Raw genomic sequence first — 25,486 nt, 5'->3', positions numbered from 1 at the left:
TCCTTTCTTTGTTGACCAGCAGGTTTCTGAATTGGCATCAGTTCCTTTACATTTTATACTCTTAGGTCCTTCAAAATAGAGAGAGAGCATAGAGCAGTGGTTGAGAACACAGTTTATGGAGCCAAACTGCCCAGATATGAATACCAGCTCCATCATTTACTTGGTTCTGTGACCTTGGGCAACTTGTGTACCTCAGTTTCCCCAACTTTAAAATGGAAATGATGGTAATAATAGCACCAACTTCATAGAATCGCTAGAATGATTTAATATTTATAGATCCTTAGAATTGTAACAGGTATAGAGTAACATAGGAGTTAGCAAGCTACAACTCTTGGACCAGATCCAGCATTTGGTCTCTTTCTCTACTGCCTATGAACTGAAAATGGTTATTATGTTTTTTTAATGTCACATATATATATATATATTTTTTAACATCTTTACTGGAGTATAATTGCTTTACAATGTTTTGTTAGTTTCTGCTGTATAACAAAGTGAAGCAGCTATAGGTATATATCCCCATATCCCTCCTTCTTGCATCTCCCTCCCACCCTCGCTATCCCACTCCTCTAGGTGGTCACAAAGCACTGAGCTGATCTCCCCATGCAATGTAGCTGCTGGGAAGCTAGCTACCTAATTTACATTTGGTAGTGTATGTATGTCAGTGGTATCTCTCACTTCATCCCAGCTTACCCTTCCCCCTCCCTGTGTCCTTAAGTCCATTCTGTACGTGTGCATCTTTATTCCTGTCCTGCCCCTAGGTTCTTCAGAACCATTTATTTATTTTTTAGACTCCATTATATATGTGTTAGCATATGGTATTTGTTTTTCGCTTTCTGACTTACTTCACTCTGTATGACAGACACTAGGTCCATCCACCTCACTATAAATAACTCAATTTCATTTCTTTTTATGGCTGAGTAATATTCCATTGTATATATGTGCCACATCTTCTTTATCCATTCATCTGTCAATGGGCATGTAGGTTGCTTCCATGTCCTGGCTATTGTAAATAGTGCACAGTGAACATTGTGGTACATGTCTCTTTTTGAATTATGGTTTTCTCAGGGTATATGACCAGTAGTGGGATTGCTGGGTCATATGGTTGTGCTATTTTTAGTTTTATAAGGAACCTCCATACTGTTCTCCATGGTGGCTGTATCAATTTACATTCCCACCAACAGTGCAAGAGGGTTCCCTTTTCTCCACACCCTCTCCAGCAGTTATTGTTTGTAGATTTTTTGATGATGGCCATTCTGACCAGTGTGAGGTGATACCTCATAGTAGTTTTGATTTGCATTTCTCTACTGATTAATGATGTTGAGCATCCTTTCATGTGTTTGTTGGCAATCTGTATATCTTCTTTGGAGAAATGTCTGTTTAGGTCTTCTGTCCATTTTTTGCATTGTTTGTTTTTTTGATATGGAGCAGCATGAGCTGCTTGTAAATTTTGGAGATTAATCCTTTGTCAGTTGCTACGTTTGCAAATATTTTCTCCCATTCTGAGGGTTGTCTTCTCATCTTGTTTATGGTTTCCTTTGCTGTGCAAAAGCTTTTACGTTTCATTAGGTCGCATCTGTTTATTTTTGTTTTTATTTCCATTTATCTAGGAGGTGGGTCAAAAAGTATCTTACTGTGATTTATGTCAGAGTGTTCTGCCTATGTTTTCCTCTAAGAGATTTATAGTGTCTGGCCTTACATTTAGGTCTTTAATCCATTTTGAGTTTATTATTGTGTATGGTGTTAGGGAGTATTCTAATTTCATTCTTTTACATGTAACTTTCCAGCTTTCCCAGCACCACTTATTGAAGATGCTGTCTTTTCTCCATTGTATATTCTTGTCTCTTTTATCAAAAATAAGGTGACCATATGTGCATGGGCTTATCTATGGGCTTTCTATCCTGTTCGTTGATCTGTATTTCTGTTTTTGTGCCAGTACCACACTGTCTTGATTACTGTTGCTTTGTAGTATAGTCTGAAGTCTGGGAGCCCAATTCCTCCAGCTCCGGTTTTCTTTCTCAAGATTGCTTTGACTATTCAGGGTCTTCTGTGTTTCCATACAAATTGTGAAATTTTTTGTTCTAGTTCTGTGAAAAATGCCAGTGGTAGTTTGATAGGGATTGCATTGAATCTGTAGATTGCTTTGGGTAGTATATTCATTTTCACAGTGTTGATTCTTCCAATTCAAGGACATGGTATATCTCTCCATCTGTTTGTATCATGTTTAATTTCTTTAATCAGTGTCTTTTTATTTTCTGCATACAGGTCTTTGGTCTCCTTAGGTAGGTTTATTCCTAGGTATTTTATTCTTTTTGTTGCAATGGTAAATGGGAGTGTTTCCTTAATTTCTCTTTCAGATATTTCATCATTAGTGTACAGGAATGCAAGAGATTTCTGTGCATTAATTTTGTATCCTGCTACTTTACCAAATTCATTGATTAGCTCTAGTAGTTTTCTGGTAGCATCGTTAGGATTCTCTATGTATAGTATCATGTCATCTGCAAGCAGTGACAGCTTTATTTCTTCTTTTCTGATTTGGATTCCTTTTATTTCTTTTTCCTCTCTGATTGCTGTGACCAAAACTTCCAAAACTATGTTGAATAATAGAGGTGAGAGTGGGCAACCTTGTCTTGTTCCTGGTCTTAGAGGAAGTGGTTTCAGTTTTTCGCCATTGAGAGTGATGTTATCTGCGAGTTTGTCATATATGGCCTTTATTATGTTGAGGTAAGTTTCCTCTATGCTTAGTTTCTGGAGACTTTTTATCATAAATGGGTGTTGAAATTTGTTGAAAGCTTTTTCTGCATCTATTGAGATGATCATATGGTTTTTATCCTTCAGTTTGTTAATATGGTGTATCACATTGATTGAATTGTGTATATTGAAGAATCCTTGCATTCCTGGGATAAACCCCACTTGATCATGGTGTATGATCCTTTTAATGTGCTGTTGGATTCTGTTTGCTGGTATATTGTGGAGGATTTTTGCATCTAAGTTCATCGAAGTTGCATCTAAGTGATATTGGCCTGTACTTTTCTTTCTTTGTGACATCTTTCTCTGGTTTTGGTATTCAGGGTGATGGTGACCTCGTAGAATGAGTGTGGGACTGTTCCTCTCTCTGCTATATTTTGGAAGTTTGAGAAGGATAGGTGTTAGCTCTTCTCTAAATGTTTGATAGAATTCGCCTGTGAAGCCATCTGTTCCTGGGCTTTTGTTTGTTGCAAGATTTTTAATCAGTTTCAAATTCAGTGCTTGTGATTAGTCAGTTCATATTTTCTATTTCTTCCTGGTTCAGTCTCAGAATGTTGTGCTTTTCTAAGAATTTGTCCATTTCTTCCAGGTTGGCCACTTTATTGGCATATAGTTGCTTGTAGTAATCTCTCATGATCCTTTGTATTGATGCAGTGCCAGTTATAACTTCTCCTTTTTCATTTCTAATTCTGTTGATCTGAGTCTTCTCCCTTTTTTTTCTTGATGAGTTTGGCTAGTAGGTTATCAATTTTGTTTATCTTCTCAAAGAACCAGCTTTTAGTTTTTTTGATCTTTGCTATTGTTTCCTTCATTTCTTTTTCATTTATTTCTGATGTGATCTTTATGATTTCTTTCCTTCTGCTAACTTTTGGGGTTTTTTGTTCTTATTTCTCTAATTGCTTTAGGTGTAAGTTTAGATTGTTTATTTGAGATGTTTCTTTTATCTTGAGGTAGGATTGTATTGCTATAAACTTCCCTCTTAGAAATGCTTTTGCAGCATCGCATAGGTTTTGGGTCATCCTGTTTTCATTGTCATTTGTTTCTAGATTTTTTTTATTTCCTCTTTGACTTCTTCAGTTATCTCTTGGTTATTTAGTAGCGTATGGTTAACCTCCATGTGTTTGTATTTTTTACAGTTTTTTTCCTGTAATTGATATCTAGTTTCGTAGCGTGTGGTCAGAAAAGGTACTTGATACGATTTCTATTTTCTTAAATTTACCAAGGCTTGATTTGTGACCCAAGATACGATCTATCCTGGCGAATGTTCTATGAGCACTTGAGAAGAAAGTGTATTCTGTTGTTTTTGGATGGAATGTCCTATAAATATCAATGAAGTCCATCTTGTTTAATGTATCATTTAAAGCTTGTGTTTCCTTATTTATTTTTGTTTTGGATGATCTGTCCATTGGTGAAAGTGGGGTGTTAAAAACCCCTACTATGATTGTGTTACTGTCAATTTCCCCTTTTATGACGGTTAGCATTTTCCTTACGTATTGCGGTGCTCCTATGTTGGGTGCATAAATATTTACAGTTGTTATATCTTCTTGGATTCATCCCTTTATCGTTATGTAGTGTCCTTCTTTGTCTCTTGTAATAGTCTTTATTTTAAAGTCTATGTTGTCTGATACGAGAATTGCTACTCCAGCTTTCTTTTGATTTCCATTTGCATGGAATATCTTTTTCTACCCCTTCCCTTTTAGTCTGTATCTGTTCCTAGGTGTGAAGTGGGTCTCTTGTAGACAGCATATTTACAGGTCTTGTTTTTGTATCCAGTCAGCCAGTCTATGTGTTTTGGTTAGAGCTTTTAATCCAATTACATTTAAGGTAATTATTCATATTTATGTTTCTTTTACCATTTTTTTGTTTGTGTTTGTTTTTGTAGATGTTTTCCTTCTCTTGTGTTTCCTGCCTGGAAACGTTCCTTTAGCATTTGTTGTAAAGTTTTTTTGGTGGTGCTGAATTCTCTTAACTTTTGCTTGTCTGTAAAGGTTTTAATTTCTCTGCTGAATCTGAATGAGATCCTTGCTGGGTAGAGTAATCTTGGTTGTAGGTTTTTCTCCTTCAATACTTTAAATATGTTATGCCACTCCCTTCTGGCTTGCAGAGTTGTGGCTAAAAGTTCAGCTGTTAACCTTATGAGGATTCCCTTGTATATTATTTTTTGCTTTTCCCTTGCTGCTTTTAATATTTTTTCTTTGTATTTAATTTTTGATAGTTTGAGTAATATGTATCTGGGTGTTTTTCTCTTTGGATTTATCCTGTATGGACTCTGTGCTTCTTGGACTTCATTGACTATTTCCTTTCCCATATTAGGGAAGTTGTCAACTATAATCTCTTCAAATAGTTTCTGAGACCCTTTTTCTCTTCTCCTTCTGGGACCTCTATATTTCGTATGTTGGTGAGTTTAATGTTGTCTCAGAGGTCTCTGAGACTGTCCCCAATTCTTTTCATTCTTTTTTCTTTATTCTGCTCTGTGGTAGTTATTTTCAATATTTTATCTTCCAGGTCACTTATCCGTTCTTCTGCCTCAGTTATTCTGCTGTTGATTCCTTCTAGAGAGTTTTTAATTTCATTTATTGTGTTGTTCATCATTGTTTGTTTGCTCTTTAGTTCTTTTAGGTCCTTGTTAAACGTTTCTTGTATTTTCTCCATTCTATTTCCAAGATTTTGGATCATCTTTACTGTCATTACTCTGAATTCTTTTTCAGGTAGACTGCCTATTTCCTCTTCATTTGTTTGGTCTGGTGTGTTTTTACCTTGCTCCTTCATGTGCTGCATATTTCTCTGTCTTTCCGTTTTGCTTAACTTACTGTGTTTGAGGTCTCCTTTTAGCAGGCTACGGGGTCATAGTTCCTGTTGTTTTCAGTGTCTGCCCCTAGTGGGTATCATTGGTTCAGTGGCTTGTGGAAGGGACTGGTGCCTGTGTTCTGGTGGATGAGGCTGGATCTTGTCTTTCTGGTGGGCAGGGCTGCGTCCAGTGGTGCATTTTGGGGTGTCTGTTAGCTTTTTAGGCAGCCTCTCTGCTAATGGGTGGGGTTGTGTTCCTGTCTTGCTAGTTCTTTGGCATGGGGCATCAAGCACAGGAGCTTGCTGGCCTTTGGGTGGAACTGGGTCTTAGTGTTGAGATGGAGATCTCTGGGAGAGCTCTCACTGATTGATATTACGTGGGGCTGGGAGGACTTTGGTGGTCCAAAGTCCTGAACTTGGCTCTCCCACTTCAGAGGCTCAGGCCTGACACCAGGTTGGAGCTCCAAGACCCTGTCAGCCACATGGCAGTTGAGTGGTTTATTACCAAGTATATTAAAGCACAGGAACCAACAGCCAGATGAAGAGATTCATTGGGTGAGGTTGAGAACAAAGGAACTTCAGTCCTCTTGGAGTTTGGAGCCCAGCATGTCGGCACGTGGAGGCATCCTGCTTCACTAACCTGGAAGCTCTCTGAAACCCTTCCTTTTGGATTTTAATGGTGGCTCCACTCCAAAGATAGGCTTTTGATTATATTAGTTTTCTGTATTATTTTTTGGTTTCCTGATCATTTGTTTTTGTTTGGTTGGGTTTTTTGTTTGTTTAATGGGGGGGTTGGTTTTTGTTTTGTTGTGTTTTGGGGGGATTTGGGGGTTTTTTCTTAAACATAGTCTTTGTTTGTTTGTTTATTTTTTGGCCGATCCATGCGGCTTGTGGGATCTTAGTTCCCTGACCAGGGATCGAACCCCAGGCCCTTGGCAGTGAAAGCGTGGAGTCCTAACCACTGGACCACAAGGGAATTCCCAGTTTCCTGTATCATTGGCGTCTTTTTCTTCTTAATGACCCTCTTCCTTGTACATATTTGGGTATTAGTTAATATCCACTCTACCTTTTCCCTGACTGTGCAGCCCTTCAGAGCTGCAGATTATTCTGGAGAGAGTCTCCTGCTAGAATCACCAGTTCCTTGGGCTCTGCATTCTCCTGAGAGCTTTTCACAGTTGAAGGGCATTGTTTCTGTTATGTGCGTAATTCTCTGCCTTTTCAGTTTTCCTTTCAGTTTTTGCCAGCTAATTTCTTACTCTTCTGTTTCTCTTTGTTGTTTTAGGAAATTTATTTTATAATTTATCCTGCATTTTTGGTTGTTTTTCATAGTAGGATTTGTCTAGAAAAGCTAGCCTTCTGTTACCAGCAGTTAGATCCCTAGTAGTTTTTCCACTTTGGAGGGCCATTGTCTCAAAGGCATTTGTGGCCCTTTCATTCCCATCTTCTCATATTCCATCAGAACCTTGATGATTGTGGTAGTTTCAGGACAATTAGGTTGAATTCAGTCTTCTGTGTCTCACATTTTTATTTTACATTTTTGGGAAAAAGTAATATTTGTATTTCCTGAGAGACCATACATGAAACTGTGTTTTCTTGATTCTAAACATAATAACTCTTGAACATTTTTTAAAAGAATGAAGAGAGGGCTTCCCTGGTGGCGCAGTGGTTGAGAGTCCACCTGCCGATGCAGGGGACACGGGTTCGTGCCCCGGTCTGGGAAGATCCCACATGCCGCGGAGCGGCTGGGCCCGTGAGCCATGGCTGGTGAGCCTGCGCGTCCAGAGCCTGTGCTCCACAAGGGGAGAGGCCACAACAGTGAGAGGCCTGTGTACCATAAAAAAAAAAAAAAAAAGAATGAAGAGAAAATGTCTATATGTCTTCATCCTAAAGAGAACTGCAAAGAATATAATAGTGCATTTCCTGCCAACAAGTTTTTTAATGTATTTAGATAGACAGCTGCTCTGGCCACTGACTGTGTGTATATGTGTAGGGGTTTTTTTTTAACATCTTTATTGCAGTATAGTTGTTTTACAATGTTGTGTTAGTTTCTGCTGTATAACAAAGTGAATCAGCTATATGTATACATATATCCCCTCCCTCTTGTGCCTCCCTCCCACCCTCTCTGTCCCATGCCTCTAGGTGGTCACAAAGCACGGAGCTGATCTCCCTGTGCTATGCAGCTGCTCTGCGTGTCCTCGGGTCCATTCTCTATGTCTCCATCTTTATTCTTGTCCTGCCCCAGGTTCATCAGAATTTTTTTTTTTTTAGATTCCATATATATGCGTTAGCGTATGGTATTTGTTTTTCTCTTTCTGACTTACTTCACTCTGTATGACAGACTGTAGGTCCATCCACCTTACTGCAAATAACTCAATTTCATTTCTTTTTATGGCTGAGTAATATTCCATTGTATATATGTGCCACATCTTCTTTATCCATTCATCTGTCGATGGACACTTAGGTTGCTTCCATGTCCTGGCTATTGTAAATAGTGCTGCAGTGAACATTGTGGTACATGACTCTTGTTGAATTATGGTTTTCTCAGGGTATATACCCAGTAGTGGGATTGCTGGGTCATATGGTAGTTCTATTTTGAGTTTTTTAAGTAACCTCCATACTGTTCTCCATAGTGGTTGTATTAATTTACATTCCGGCCAACAGTGCAAGAGGGTTCCCTTTTCTCCACACCCTCTCCAGCGTTTATTGTTTGTAGATATTTTGATGAGGGCCATTCTGACTGGTGTGAGACTGACTGTGTTTAATAGGAATCATACTATTGTACCTGCACTACCGAGAAGGTTAGCCACAAGCTACATGTTGCTGTTGAGCATCTGAAACGTGGATAGTCTTTTTTGAGATGTGCTGTAAGCGGGAGATATACTCCAGATTTGCAAGTTTTATTATAAAGAAAAATAAGAGTGTAAAATATCTCATCTATAATTTTTATGTTGATCATGTGTTGAAATAGTATTTTGGCTATATGGGTTAAATAAAAGAGATTATGAAAATTAAGTTCTCTCTTTTTGTTTCTTTACTCTTTTATTAAGCATGGCTTCCAGGCATTGACAATTATTTATGTGACTCATATCTGTGTCTCTTATAATTCTTTTGGATGGACTTGCTATATACTGTTTTATATTCTTTTTCACTCAGCTTTATAGAACAGGAAGTTTTGCATACCACACAAAATTCTTCAAAATTATCATTTTTAATGATAATTCAATATTTTATCATTTAGAGATACTATATTTATAGTATAGCATAAAGAAACTTTAAAAAATATTTTTAATTTATTTTATTGAAGTATGGTTAATTTATAGTGTTGTGTTAATTTCTGCTGTACAGCAAAGTGATTCAGTTGTATATATATAAATATATATATTTTCATATTCTTTTCCATTTTGGTTTATCACAGGATATTAAATATACTTCCCTGTGCTACACAGTAGGATCTTGTTGTTTATTCATTCTTTGTATAATAGTTTGCATCTGCTAATCCCAAACTCCCAATCCATCTCTCCCCCACTCCCCCTCGGCAACTACAAGGCTGCTTTCTATGTCTGTGAGTCTGTTTCATAAATAAGATCATTTGTGTCATATTTCAGATGCCACATATAAGTGATATCATATGGGACTTGTCTTTCTCTTTCTGACTTACTTCACTTAGTATAATCTCTATTTACATCCATGTCACTGCAAATGGCATTACTTCATTCTTTTTTATGGCTGAGTAGTATTCCATCATATACATGTACCACATCTTGTTTATCTATTCATCTGTTAATGGACATTTAGGTTGTTTCCATGCCTTGGCAATTGTGAATAGTGCTGCTGTGAACATAGGGGTGCATGTATCTTTTTGAATTATAGTTTTGTTGAGATATATGCCCAGGAATGGGATTGTGGGACGATATGGCAACTCTATTTTTTAAGTTTTTTAAGTTTAGTTTTTTAAGGAGCCTCCATACTGTTTTCCCTAGTAGCTGCACCTATTTATATTCCCACCAGTAGTGTAGGGGAGCTCCTTTTCCTCCACAGCCTCTCCAGCATTTATTATTTGTGGACTTTCTGATGATGGCCGTTCTGATTGGTGTGAGGTGATACCTTGCTGTAGTTTTGATTTGCATTTCTCTAATAATTAGAGATGTTGAGCATCTTTTCATGTGCCTATTTGGCCATCTGTCTTCTTTGGAAAAATGTCTATTTAGGTCTTCTGCCCATTTTTTGATTGGGTTGTTGGGTTTTGTTGACTTGTATGAGCTGTTTGTATATTTGGGAAATTAAGTCCTTGTCAGTCACATCATTTGCAAATATTTTTTCCCAGTCCATAAGTTGTCTTTCCATTTTGTTTATAGTTTCCTTTGCTGTACAAAAGCTTGTAAGTTTGATTAGACCCCATTTGTTTACTTTTGCTTTTATTTCTATTGCCTTGGGAGGATGACCTAAGAAAACATCGGTACGATTTATGTCAGATAATGTTTTGCCTATGTTCACTTCTAGGAGTTTTATGGTGTCATGTCTTATATTTAAGTATTGAAGCCATTTTGAGTTTATTTTTGTGTATGGTGTGAGTATGTATTCTAACTTCACTGATTTACATGTGGCTGTCCAACTTTCCCAACACCATTTGCTGAAGAAACTACCTTTTTTCCATTGTGTATTCTTGCCTCCTTTGTCAAAGATTAATTGGCTGTACGTGTGTGGGTTTATTTCTAGGCTCTCTGTTCTATTCCATTGATCCTTATGTCTGTTTTTGTTTTTGTTTTGTTGTTTTTGTGCCAATACCACGTCGGGTTTTTTGTTTGTTTTTTACATGCTGTTTTGATTACTGTAGCTTTGTAGTGTTGTCTGAAGTCTGTGGGAGGGTTATGCTTCCTGCTTTTTCTTTTTCCTCAGGATTGCTTTGGCAGTTCTGGGTCTTTTATAGTTCCATTAAGTATTACTTACGACATGTTTTTTCTTGCAGTGGAAATTCTACTCCTGTTACTCAACAAACATTAATGACTCTGTGATTCCTGTTCACATACTTCTTTCTTCATTCCTTCATTGTATTTCTTTTGTTTTCCCTTCTTGTATTCATTTACCAGATATTGTTGAGGGCCCTCATAGGCAGGATAATGTAATAATGAAGCATAATTGCCTCTGGAGCCAGACTGCATGGGTTCAAATCTTAGCCCTGTCACTTAGTAGCTGGATTACTTTAGGCAAGTGACTTAATTTCTCTGGTCCAGGTTTCTCAATAATAACATGAAGCTTATAGTTGTATTTACCTCATATGTTGTTGTTGTATTAAATAGAATATAATTAATTGTAACAACACATTTTGCACACCACCTAGCAAATTTTAAGTACCATGTAGGTTATAAGTTATTAATATCAATGTCTGCTACCTTGTAACAGTCTAGCAGGGAAGATGGGCACTAGACAAGTTACTACAATCATGCTCACTCTTAGGAAATCTCTGAGAGATCCCCCAATGAATAAGATATATTCATTGCTCTCAAGTAGTTGACAGCCTGTTAGGGGAGAAAGACATGAAGATAAATAGTCCTAGTACTGTGGGCTAAATGCTAACAGGAGTTGTATTCAAAATGCTACAGGAGGGAGGAAGGATGAGCTCACTTCCTTTGGTGGTTTGTAGAAACAGTATTTTTGAGCTGAGTCTGGAGGGATGCCTTTGGTTTTTAATTCCAGTCATTTGATCATGTGCAAAGACTCATGGAAGACATTAACATCAGACAGCAAAATAAAATGCATTTTCACAAGCACGTTAGCAGTTGATTGGACTAGCCAGTTGCATTTTTGTAAATAGAGCAAAGGTCACCAGTACCAGTTTCACACACTGGTACTTGGAATGGAGGAAGGGGAGATACTTCAGCAAACAAGGGATGCTCTTTCATAATAAAAGCATAAACAGATTACCAGTGTGTTGCAGGGATTATTTTCTTCTATTGCTGATGCCTGGTTATCAAGCAAAATACCAAATACCTCATCAGGTAAAGTGGGAAGCTTTTCCCTTACAATGAAGAAGAACTAAAGACTTCAAGTGTGAGCACAAGAGGAGTGTTAGGAGTTTAAGAAAAAAATTTAACTTAGATAAAAAATGTCCTTGATTTTAGAATGGCCAAGAACAATGTAATGATTGAAATTGATAGAATTGCTACTTACCCAATTAAATTACCCAATCTCAGTATAATGTCCAGGTGACTTTGTGTGTTTTTCTTTTTCTTTTTTTGAAGTGATAAGAACTATACTTGAATCAACCTTCATTCAAGCCTTGAATCTGCTAAATTAACAGTCAGTTGTTTACTGGGCAAAAACAATTTGACTAAATACTTGTTTTTGTACTGAAGAAAATATATCAGAACTAGAAAGCTTCCTTAAAGTCACATGTCTCTCTTTGTGCTCTTTTCACATCATGTTTATCTACTAAGTTAATTAATAGCAGCCAACTCTTAAACAAATAGAAGGAATGTCTAATAATGAAAGGTATAAAGATTTTGATTGAAAGCTAGTGATACAGTGTGACCTTAACTTTGCTTTGTCATTCAATTACAACTGATGAGGATTTCATTTATTTTTCTTCACCTTTTCATTAGAAAGTCAAGATGTTTATAAATCCAGATTAATGATAACAGCACTTAGCTACACCTGCTCATAGATCTATTTGTGTTAGTGTATTTTGACAGGTGGAATGTGTTGTAATCTAACTCCCACTGTACGCATTTCTCTTTTCTGTCCAATTTATAACAATCTCAAAAAGAATGCAGTAAGGGACACACTTAGTCTATAATATGTTTCTGTGTTTTCATTTGTTTTGTAAACTCGTTTCCAATTTAGTTCTAATGCCAGGTTTGCCATGATTTATGGTTATAACTTCTTTGTTTTGGTTATATAGTTCTATCTGCATGAAAATGCTCTGACTAATGTAGGCTGATAATGCTTCAGAATTAAGATGCTATGTTCTGTGCAAGTATTTAATACATTAAAGACATTTTTAACACAGTAGCTGCTTGGGACAGATAGAAATTTCTCTTAAGGCAGTCCTGAGTGATAAAATGCAAGGTACATGTATATAATTTATGAAACTATCACCAAGGGATCCTGTGTTGATTTGATGTCTCTCTAACTGTTGGGTAACTAAAAGAAAACAATTGATCCACTTTTTCCCAACAGGGGTGATCTTTCTCCCCCAGGGAACATTTGGCAACATCTGGAGATACTTGTGGTTATCACAGCTAAGGGATGGATACTACTGGCATCCAGTGGGTAGAGAGGCCAGAGATACTGTTCAGCGTTCCACAATGCACCTGCCAGCCCTCACGCTAACAAAGAATTGTGCAGAACTGCCAGTAGTGCCAAGGATGAGAAACCCTTATCTGGTCTAAAGAGTTTAAATCCCCTTCATATCCTTTAAGTGTGGCCATCTATATTTCTCTAGCTATTAGCCCTTGTCAGAGCTACCCAAGCAACATCTCAGATACATATTTGATGGTGCATACCTCTCTGGCTTGATCTAAATTGGCAAGAGTCCTGAGAAATTGAGGTGGCTGAGCTGGTCCCATCTGTACCTTCACTGGTACACACACACGCACACACACGCACTCGCTCTCTCTCTCTCTCATCACTCTTTGAACCCAAACATAGAGCCTATCTCTCTCATCTATATCCAGGCAGCCTGAAAGTTGCCACAGTTATTCTGACTTGCTGACAGCATTCCCCTACCATGTTGGTTCCCTGTGGTTTTTCAATGAGCCCAATAAGAGAAGCAGTGAGAATAAGGAGCGTTAGGTGGCACCGCTGTGAGTAGCCGCTTGCTTTCCAAGGTAGCTCTGATTCCTGCCAAGCCTCAGCTCTTGTCAGCCTGGCTCTTGAACACCCTTTCAGTGTGGTTCCTCTGGAGACGAGTGGCTGTGACTTCCCTTTCAAGAGGTCTACCGTGTGCAGCCTGCCATTCCCAATGGCTTGCAGGACAGAGAAAATAATACTGAGCTATTCAGAATCAGTAATTCTGTGTTCCAGGAACTAATTCTGCAGAATGTGGCAGACGCATGTTTCTTTCCATGTACAGGGTATATATGTCTTCCTTAATTTCTGCTCCTGGGTGTCAATCACTCAGCATATAATTACCAAGTATTTACAGCATGCAAAACATTCCTATGGAACTGTTCATACAGGGGAGAAAAAAACAACTTCTGTGAATTCCTCTGAAAGTTTGGGGGATATGTGAAATGATCGTACCCAGGAGTGATCTCAAGGCAGGATGGGATTTATAACCAATTAAGGTGATGATAATGGATGGTAAAAGTCACAAGAGGGACAGTAATACATGACAGTCTCACCTCCACTCCCCACTCCCATGCCTGAGGCAGACATAACATGTCAGAGCACTCTTGCCTGCTGTACCCAGACATGGACTCAGAAATCTGAGTCCAACGTAGCAATGCAAGTGGCTATAACCACTCAGTGGGAGAAGCTGTCTGAGATGCACTCTATTTGCCATCCATGGAGTGTGGACTCAAGTCACAGTGGTGTGGAGAGAATAGACTGGTGGGTAGATGGAGTTTTGGTAGCAAGAAGGATATTTCAGGTCTGAGAGTAACACCTTAAAATCCCAGTGTATGGAAAGTATTTGGAGAAGATTTCAAAAGCGTCTGAGCAGGAATCTGGGGCTTTATTAAAATAAGTGGAACAGTCAGAGAAGCTGCGAGTTTGGGGAAAACATCAAAATGGAGTCTAAGAATTACGGACCTCCGCTTCTTTTTTCTTATTCCCTCCCTACATTCTGGGATTTCTTCTCCATGTCTTCTCACTTTTTCACCTTTTCCACCTTTCCTCTCTTGCCGTCTTCCTTGCCCTCTCTTTCTGACATCACCCATCCCTAATGATAAGAGTGTTGAAAAGAGGAGCATAAAAATAACGTCAGAGGTCTCTCCTTGTTTTCCTGAACTAGTTTTATAATTACCAATTTCAGCATTCTGCTTATGTAATGTTTTATTAGCTGGAGTGATTTCAGGTCTCAGTTTATTGATAACAACTCTAATGATGGTAAATACTCAGAGCTAACATTTAGCAAGCACATCCCCTGTGCTAGATATACCTGCATAAATTCACTTCATCTTCAGAACAGCTCTTTGAGGATAGTTACTACTAACATCCCACTTTTGCAAAAGAGACTTAGTTACATAACTCGCCCAAGATCATCTACCTAGGAAACCATGGAGACGCCTGGCTCCGAAATCCATGCTATTAATAATGATGGTGTTCATCTTAGTAGAGAAAGGTCATTAAAATAAAAGATTTATCATGATGAGAAATACAGATGTATTTAAGGAGCAGTGAGAAATTAAAATTTACTATGTGTGTTTGGGGTGGGTGGAAATGTGTAGGAGTGCGTGTTTTCCTCTTCATGTTCTCAGAGTTCTGAAGGAAAGGGAAAAAGCTATAAATCTGCTGGATGAAGGAAACACTCAGGTGTCCCCAAATGGATCCGTTTGGGAAAAACCTGAGTGACAATCAGGAGATTAACTAACAATTTGGGGGGAGGTGATCTTGTTTAACCGCAGAGTCTATTCTTCATTTGGGTAAAGTTATTGTTTCTGAGTAATTCTTTGTCCCAGACACGATCCACTTGGCACGGGTACCTGGCCACCCATTATGTTTCTTCCAAAACCTTTGAAAAATACATTCATCTATTCTTGCATCACAGTAGTGGCTCATTAAATGCCTTCTCCCAGAGACATACACACACCTTCATTTGCCTCCATGCAAGGACGTGCAGATGAACTCAAGTCTTTCAACAGCGTCCCCAGCAATCATGGAGCTGTTGGTAGATATTGCTTGTTGAGCTTTTCTTAGTCACTGCTAATGCACACACCAGCACAGTCTGAATTACTCTGTGAGTCCTTTGGATGTCTGGAAGTCAGCCACCCTTACTGTTACAAGAGTTTACTCTGTCAGTGGGACAGCGACATTACCAAGTCTAATTATACACATAAAAAAGAAGGAAAATGTCCACATATCAAGCTGGATATAGAAGTCAAAGTTTAACATAAAAGAGAGGCTTTTGGGGCTTCCCTGGTGGCGCAGTGGTTGAGAGTCCGCCTGCCGATGCAGGGGACACGGGTTCGTGCCCCGGTCCGGGAAGATCCCACATGCCGCGGAGCGGCTGGGCCCGTGAGCCATGGCCGCTGAGCCTGCGCGTCTGGAGCCTGTGCTCCGCAACGGGAGAGGCCACAAGAGTGAGAGGCCCGCGTACCGCAAAAAAAAAAAAAAAAAGAGAGAGAGGCTTTTAATTCTATATGTCAGTTATCTTTTGCTGTCAGCTCATAGTTTAATTCAAGCACTCGCATTGTGAAAACACTGGGTCAAGAATCCTTTCTCTGAGTGAAAAGTACAATTTTGTTATGGTTTTAACAATATGCAATAAGTTTTCTGATCAAACAGAATTTCTGAATTATAATGAAAACATAAATAAAAATAATTTTACATGTGTATTTTTCACTTTAGAAATTACTTTAGGTATCATATAGAGAAAGAGACCCTGTTATTATGTCTGATTTTTAAAAATTTTATTAAAAAATCACTAAAAAAAAATCTTTCCTCTGGAGACCTAGGGAATATAATCATTCTTGTCCAGCTGTAGCCAGATTCTGTTTGGAGGCCATTCCCACTGCTTTAATTAGGGGGAAAAATTTAATGTTGTAAATTCATAGCGTGTCACTCTGTATTTCCACACAATCCATCACAATCTGAGCCTGTGTGTGGCAGCTCTTTTTAATAAAGGATTTTGCAGAGCACCTGCTGGGGCTAAAACACTTTATCATCTTTGCTAGCTCCAGGAGTCCTAGCATTATGTCATGCTTGACTCCAAAAAAATATTATTATAAGCCCTGGAATTAGAAACACTAATGTAAGTAAAATGACATTCAATGAAATTCAATGAAACACTAATGTAAGTAAAATGACATTCAATGAAATTACATGACATTTATAAGCTATTTCATTACAGTTACAACAATAAGTTATTATTATTGTGAATTCAGACTGTATGATTCTGTGTCCATAAATAAAATTTATGTTTATGTAATAAACTGGGTTTTTTTCCCTGAGTGCAAAACAATTAAAAATAAAAATTAAAATGCACCAACAAATAACATGGTTACATATATTTGGGAAAAAATAACTGACTTATAAATAAAGGCTTGTAATTTAGCCAGGGAAGTAGGAAAGTATGGAAAAATGACGTGACTGATGAGTATGAAATGGTTCAGAGTGTGGTAAAGAGTGTTTCAGACGAAGGGAAGAGCCAGTGTGAAGGCTCTGGATTTGGAAAGTACCTGGTGGTGCCTTTTAGGAAGTAAAGGCAGCCCTGGGAGGTTGCAGTGTAGGCCCAGGGAGGAAATGGCACTGTGAGGTCTGCATCATACACTCTGGTGTAAGCTGTGGTGGGAGCTGAAAGTTGGCTCTCATTAACAGGAGGCCATTAAAGAGTTTTAAGAGAGACATGATCTCCTGTACAATTTTGAAAGGTCATTCTGGCTGCTGCTTGAACCACGGGTTTGAAGAGGCACAAGAGAGAAGGGAGAAAGCCATTTGTGGTGGTTAATTTTATGTGTCAACATGACTGTGCTAAGGGATGCCAAATAGCTGGTAAAATATTATTTCCCGGCGTCCTCTGTGAAGGTGTTTCCAGGACAGATTAGCACCTGAATCAATAGACTGGATAAAGATGATTGTCACTAATGTGGGTGGGCATCATCCAGTCCATTACAGACCTGAACAGAACAAAAAGGTGGAGGAAGGGCAAACTTGCTCTCTGTTTGAGCTGAGACATTTATCTCTTCCTGCCCTGGGATATCAGCCTTCCTGGTTCTTGGGCCTTCAGATTCAGACCACATTGTACCACCATCTTTCCTGGTTCTCCAGCTTGCATACCACAGATTGTAGGACTTTCTCTGGGGAGCCTTGGTTAATACACCCCTCCTCCAGAAAGGCTTTTGTATTACAGAAAGATGCAAACATAGTGATTGTAAACAGCCCTCATTTATGATTTCCCAGTTTGAGTGGGTCAGGAGTCCCAGCATGGCTTATCTGAGTCCTCTGCTCAGGGTCTCTCCAAGCTGCAATCCAGGTGTTGGCAGAGGTACATTCTTTTCTGGAGCTCAGGATATTCTTCAGTTGGTTGTTGGCAGAATTCAGTTCCTTGTGGTTGTAGGACTGAGGTCCCTATTCTCTTAATAGATGTCCGCTGGGGTTCCTTCTCAGTGCCTGAAGTTCCTTGTTGTGTGGACTTCTCACAACATGGCAGCTTGCTTCTTCAAGGCCAGCAGGAGAATCTGTCTTTTCAGAACAGGCCAGTGTCTCTTTCAAGGTTTCTTACCTGATTAAGTCAGGCCCACACAGGATAATCTCCCTTTGATTAACTCAAAACCAACTGACTTGGGGCCTTAATTACATCTGTAAAAAGTCTTCAGTTTTGACACATAATCTAATCACAGGAATGATATCCCATTATATTCACAGGTCTTTTTCATATGCAAAGGGAAGAAATTATATAGGGTGTGTGTACCAGGGGCAAGATTCTCATCTGGGGCCTGGAGTGCCATCTCAGAATTCTGCCTACCGTGACTTGGTCTTTTGAGCTTACACAGCATTTGGCCTCTGAGAACCTCCCACAGCAGTTATTGTCTGTATTCAAGGGAAGAGAGAACAAAAATTAGGCAGCTCTTGACTCCTAAGAACTATTTCACTCATGTGGGTCATAAGAAGCCACAGTCTACCATTTTTTATCAACTTAATTTACTCATATATTTAGCTCTGAGAGCCTAATGTATGCTACCCAGGCTCACAAGAGACTGACCAGTAAGCAAGAATGACATCACTATCTTTTTTTTAAATTAATTTTTTTTTTAATTTTTGGCTGCCTTGGGTCTTCGTTGCTGCATGCAGGCTTTCTCTAGTTGTGGTGAGTGGAGGCTACTCTTCATTGCAGCGCACGGGCTTCTCATTGCGGTGGCTTCTCTTGTTGCGGAGCACGGGCTCTAGGCGCACAGGCTTCAGTAGTTACAGCACATGAGCTCAGTAGTTGCAGCTCACAGGCTCTGGAGTGCAGGCTCAGTAGTTGTGGTGCATGGGCTTAGTTGCTCCATGGCATGTGGGATCTTCCCGGACCAGGGCTCAAACCCATGTCCCCTGCATTGGCAGGTGGATTCTTAACCACTGTGCCACCAGGGAAGTCCCTTAATTTTTTTTTTGGAGTAGAGTTGATTTACAATGTTGTGTTAGTTTCTGCTCTACAGCAAAGTGAGTCAGTTATACATACACATATATCCACTCCTCTTAGATTCTCTTCCCATATAGAATATTCAATACTCTGAGCTCTATTCAACACTCTGGGAAAAGAGAACAAAATAATAGGCAGCTGTTGAATATTGAATAGAGTTCCCTGTGCTATTCAGTAGGTTCTTATTAGTTATCTGTTCTATATATAGTAGTGTGTATATGTCAATCCAAATCTCCCAACTCATCCCTCCCCCCCTTTCCCCCCTGGTAACCACAAGTTTGTTTTCTACAAATGGGACTCAACTTCTGTTTTGTAAATAGGTTCATTTGTACCATTTCTTTAGATTCCATATATAAGTGATATCATATGATATTTGTCTTTCTCTGTCTGACTTACTTCACTCAGTATGACATCTCTAGCTCCATTCATGTCGCTGCAAATGACATTATTTTGTTCTTTTTTATGGCTGAGTAATATTCCATTGTATATGTGTATCACATCTTCTTTATCCATTTCTCTGTTGATGGACATTTAGCTTACTTCCATGACCCAGCTATTGTAAGTAGTGCTGCAATGAACACTGGGGTGCATGTATCCTTTCGAATTATGGTTTTCTCCAGGTATATGCCCAGGAGTGGATTGCTGGATTATATGGTAGCTCTATTTTTTAGTTTTTTAAGGAATCTCCATACTCTTCTCCATAGTGACTGTACCAATTTACATTCCCACCAACAGTGTAGGAGAGTTCCCTTTTCTCCACTCTCTCCAGCACTTCTTGCTTATAGATTTTTTGATAATGGCCATTCTGACGAGTGTGAGATGATACCTCATTGTAGTTTTGATTTGCATTTCTCTAATAATTAGTGATGTTGAGCATCTTTTCATGTGCTTTTTAACCATCTGTATATCTTCTTTAGAGAAATGTCTATTTAGATTTTCTGCCCATTTTTTGATTGGGTTTTTTGTTTTACTGACATTGAGCTGCATGAGCCGTTTGTATATTTTGGCAGTTGATCCCTTGTCAGTTGCTTCATTTGCAAATATCTTCTCCAATTCTGTGGGTTTTCTTTTCATTTTGTTGATGGTTTTCTTTGCTGTGCAACAACTTTTAAGTTTAATTAAGTCCCATTTGTTTATTTTTGTTTTTATTTTCATTACTCTTGGAGGTGGATCAAAAAAGATCTTGTGGGCTTCCCTGGCGGCACAGTGGTTGAGAGTCCGCCTGCCGATGCAGGGGACACAGGTTCGTGCCCCGGTACGGGAAGATCCCACATGCTGTGGAGTGGCTGGGCCCGTGAGCCATGGCCACTGAGCCTGCGCGTCCAGAGCCTGTGCTCTGCAACAGGAGAGGCCGCAACAGTGAGAGGCCTGCCTACCGCAAAAAAAAAAAAAAAAAAAAAAGATCCTGCTGCTATTTATGTCGGAGAGCGTTCTGCCTGTGTTTTCTCTAAGAGTTTTATAGTATCCAGCCTTACATTTAGGTCTTTAATCCATTTTGAGTTTATTTTTGCGTATGGTGTTGGAGACTCTTCTAATTTCAGGGAACGACATCATTATCTTCTGGCACAAAATAATACTGCCAGGAAGACCAAAACGATCGTGTTAGCTAAGGAAACTGCAGAAAGTTTTCAAAGAGTTTTGGAATCAGAGAAGAAGGTTCAACATGGTCAAGTCTTTTAACTGTTCATAGCCTCAGTTTCTTCATCTGTAAAGTGGGGATCGTTTTAATCACTAGGCAGCATTATTTATGGGGAAAATATGAGATAACGTATGTCAAACCCTTAACACAGGGCCTGGCACCAGATGTTAAAAAACTGGTAGCTGCTGTTATTCTCTTTGTCCTCCTCACCAGGCACAGCCAAAGCCAGATAAATACATGTTGCTGTAACACAGTGGAAGGCAGGCAGCTTGGGAAGCTGCCAGGTTTTGTCCCAGGAGGGGATCCAGAGTTGAAATGAACAAGCTTACCAGTGTGTCACTAAGCCACTCTGGGCCATCATTTCCGAATCTGTCAAACCAAGATAACCTTTCCCTCCACCTCCTTTGGTTGAGGAAGTTTCTGGCAGCAGATCAACATTTGTAGAAGAAATATGTCATGGGATAATCACACAGTGATAAATACCTTGCTTCCATGTCTCTTGTTTCCTCCCAAAGCATAAAGGTATTCTTGCAGCTCTGACTAACATGGCTTGGTAACAGAACGTTCCCGAGCAATCTATCATTCCATTACTTTATAACTGGAATTTGATTATTTATTCATTTGGACTCTGCTACAGACTGCTTCATACCACTGAACAGCAAGTAATCAATTAGCACTCAGTTTTTCTGTTGTCACACATGTATGTTGGAATGGGCACAATCTCCCCACCTTGCATCTCTGAAACCTCAGGAGTATTCTTGGAATCTTGAAGGCCCAATACTTGCCAGATATTTTCTAACACCTAGTTTTATGCATTCTCAGCTAAATATGATGCGTCTTAGATGCTCTTTTGTAATTGATTTGCAGGGATGTGTTCAGAAAACAGATGCGACTCATTCAGAGCCACACATAAGGATGTTTTGGTTTGAAATGAGAATGTTATGTTTTCTCAGATTCATTATATGTCAGATGTCAATATGCAAGTTTCCAGTAAGGTAGACATGGCTGGTAACAAAAATGGAAATGTATTTTCACATCCATGTTTTAGAACTGGAGGCATTGTTGAAGGAAGAATTGTTCTCGTAAATAAACTCATAACAAATTGGTAGATTAGAATCTTTGTAATTCAGCAAAGTTCACAGAATCAAAATACTTGCTGGAATTATGCAGAGGAAATAGCCCAAAAGAACACAAAGAATGATATTGATAAAAGAACCCAAGTAATAAATCACACTGCCAAAACCCATTTATCTAGACCAGGGGGTACTAAATATGGTCCAGCCCACTGCCAATTTTTGTAAATAAAGTTTTGCTGGAACATAATCACACTTACTTGCTTTCACATTATCTATAGCTGTTTCGTCACTACAGCTGTAGAGTTGAGTAGTTGTGACAGAGGCCATATGGCTTGCAGAACCTAAAATATTATTGCGTCCTTTACTGAAAAAGTTTTCAGGCCCCTGATCTAGAACATCGATTATTAACTTACTTTTGTAAAGACAATTACATACAAAATTCGTTTAGAATATTGCTGTATCTACATTTAACTCACAACAGTGTCCATCATGATAGAAAATGTGTCAAGAGGAGACAGGTGTACCTAACAGCACAGTCCCAAAATATATGAAGCAAAAACTGAAGGAAGAAATATACCATATTATTCAATAACGATAGTTAGAGACTTCAATATTCTACTTTCAATGATGGATAGAACAACTACACAAAAGATGAACAAGGAAACAGAAGACTGGAGGAATAGTATGAACCGAGTAAGCTAAGAGGCATCATCTATAGAACAGTTCCTCCGAGAACGGTTCCTCATTTTTCTCAAGTGCAGATGAAAACTTCTCCAGCCATGATAGCACAGTACTTATTATCTTTTTGAGGGGAACTTTTCAGATAAAAAGATAAAGGGAATTCTCCTTTGTTAGGGAAAGATTTTGCGAAAGTAGAATGAAGATACTTATTGAAAAATAAATATGGCTTCAAGGCTTCATAGGAGATAAAATGAAAATATGCCTCTTTTTCTCCCATGCCTTTATTTTGTTATTGCTTCTCTGGACCAGTGCTTGGAGCAGTGGCCCAGCTTGAGGGGATACCTTTCTCTGACCGGAAGAAATGTTCGACTGACCAAGGAAATCTTATGTTTGATGTTCAGATCACAAAGCAGGTGGTCATCACTTGCATAGCTGCAAAACCAGAAGAGATTTTCCCCCAGGCCCTACTTGATCCTCCTCTTAGCCTGTGAAAAACAACCTCCTTTTAGCTAATTGCATCCTGTTGGCTCCGATTTTCTGCTGAGCCAGGGTCTCAGCAGTTGGGATGACGTTCTATTAAACTCAAAGACACGTACTTTCTCATTTCAGCAGTCTTGCTGACTATACCTCACATAATGTCTTTTTACTAAAACCAATTAGTATCTTATCAAATTTTTAGTTAAGTAATTCTCATTTAAATTTATTTACTTTCTAGGAACTCACCTTCCCCGTTCTGGACAGTCTTATGTAATTACAAAATTAATTATAGCATTAGGCTCCGAGTCTCTCTCCTTTTGACTTCTGTTATCACCACCCTGATGTGACTTTATTTTTGCAGTGCCTTCTCTGGGGGGAGGCGGGTTGCTCAAGCTTTAAGGCACTGAGAATGACTTGAGGGTCCTGACATTACTGTTGAGTAACATTTTCTCGCAAAGTGCAAACCTCTAAGAAAGACTAGGTAGGAACGTGACAGAAGGTGTGAGTCTTAGCTCTGACACTTTCTGTGTCTTCAGGTGGCTTTTCATTCTTTCTAAGACTCAGTCTTTTCATCTGGCAAATACTGGTGAGCTACAATGTTGCGCCTTACTCATACCGGATGTTCAATACATATCAGTTCCCTTTTTCTCTCTAGTGATTTCTGTACCCTGGAACCAAAGATGTTTCGGGCTTGCGTCAAAATCTAGAATGTGAGGGATCAGATGGAAAGATAACAGATGAACTCTGATGGCTACACACATCTCTTTCCAAACATTCTGACACATGACATCTCTAGGTTGGTGAGACTTAAATTTGAGAGATCAAGTTGAAAGTGATCATCTTGGAGAGTGTTAACAGTCAAACAGAATGTCATTTCTAGCTACCTGCATTGTCCTCCCTGCAATGGAATAATAACTCAGTTTAAGTTAGAATGACTAGGTAAACCAAGGGAATATCTGAAGGGAGATCAGTTGGAGATTAACTGTATTAGTGAACTTGTCTCAAAGAAAGATTGTGTAAAGAAGAAACTTAAAGCCACCCATCCTCCTTTCACTTAACATTTTATATATGAGATCCATGCCTGTATTTTAATAAAATGGGATTATACTAGAGAGTTCAATATAAATCAGTAACGTTTTAATGGCTCTATAATACTTATTGCTTGGAGATACCATATTTAGCCCCCTCTTCTTTATAATAACCTTTTATTTTGAAATAGTTTAAGGGTCACAGAAAGTTACAAAGACAGTAGAGTTTATGTGTACCTTTCAACCGGATTTTTCTAATAATAATATCTTACATAACTATAGTATCATGTCAAAACCAGGAAAGTGATGGTAGTTTAATCAGTCCTTATTATTCATGAATTCTGAATTAGTGAGGTTCTCAAATCTGTGAATTTGTCTACTGGCCACTATTTACTTGTAACCCCAAAATCAATACTCTCAGTGCTTTCATAGTCATTTGGACGTGTGTCTGCACAGAGCGGTGAAAAATTTTAGTCACCCAAAGCGAACGTTCACAGTGGAGGTTGAGCATGGGGACACTCTGCCTTCTGCTTTCAGCTGTCATACTGTAAATGAGTGTCCTTTACGCAGTCTATTTAGCACCACGTTTTCTTGTCTTCTTGTGCTTTTTTGTTGGTGAACTCACTGTTAAAGTGGCCTCCTGCCTAGCGCTTCTACACACAAGAAGGCTGTGATGTGCCTTATGGAGAAAATATGTGTGTTAAATAAGCTTCGTTCCAGCACAAGTTATAGTGTCATTGGCCATGCGTTCAATGTTCATCGGTCCACATTCACATATTACATAGGGTGTCCTTAAACAGAAAGATACATTGAAAAAGGTAATGTACTGATCCGTTGATGAAAATGTTGTGACTGGAGGCGCGTAGGAAGATAGCCCCTTGTTTCCCATAGAAGCAGTGATTCAGCGTCCATTCACTGAGCGGCCCTTGTGACGCTGCACATCATAACTACTGTAAAAAATCAGAATCACCTGTACGAGGCTGTTGAGGATGTAGAGTAACTAGACTTCTCACACAGTGCTGGTGGAAGTGTAGGATGGTACCACAAGTCTGTAAAAGTCTGGCAACTTATAAAGCTAAACATACATTTACCATGCAACCCAGTAAGTGTACCCCTGGGTATTTATCCCAGAGAAACAAAAACTTACATTCACACACGTACTGTTGCATCTGTAAGTTTATGTCTGTTGTCAAATTTGGGAAGTTTTCAGCCATTTTTAAAATATTTTTTGAGCTCCATATTCCCTCTACTCTCCCTGTGGGCCTCCAAGGACATGAATGTTAGATCTCTTGTTACTGCATCACGAGTCCCTGGGGCTCAGTTTATTCTATTTCAATCAATGTCCTCTCTGTTGTTCGGATTAGATGCTTTCTTTTAGCCTATCTTCAAGTTCACTGAGGCTTTCCTTATTTCAGTTCTGCCATGAAACCCATCCAGTGAGTTTTTAAAATTTTTTTATCTATTGTGTTTTTCAATTCTGAAATTTTAATTTGGTTCTTCTTTGTGTCATCTATTTTATTGTTGAGATAGGCTATTTTTCAGTTTGCTTCTTGAGTGTTCATAATTGCCTGTTGCAGGATTTTTATGACAGCTGCTTGAAAAACATTAGAAAATTGCAAAATCTATGTCTTCTCCGTGTTAGCGTCTATTGATCACATTTTCTCCTTTGAGTTGAGATTTTCCTTTTTCTTGGTATGATCAGTAATTGTGGACTGCATCCTAGGCTTTGGAATATTACATTATTAGAATCTGGTTCCTATTTAAATCT

Source organism: Orcinus orca, chromosome 10 (genome assembly GCF_937001465.1).
Source record: "Orcinus orca chromosome 10, mOrcOrc1.1, whole genome shotgun sequence".
NCBI lineage: Eukaryota > Metazoa > Chordata > Mammalia > Artiodactyla > Delphinidae > Orcinus > Orcinus orca.
The sequence above is the reverse complement of the archived record's forward strand: the minus strand, read 5'-3'. Positions refer to the sequence as shown.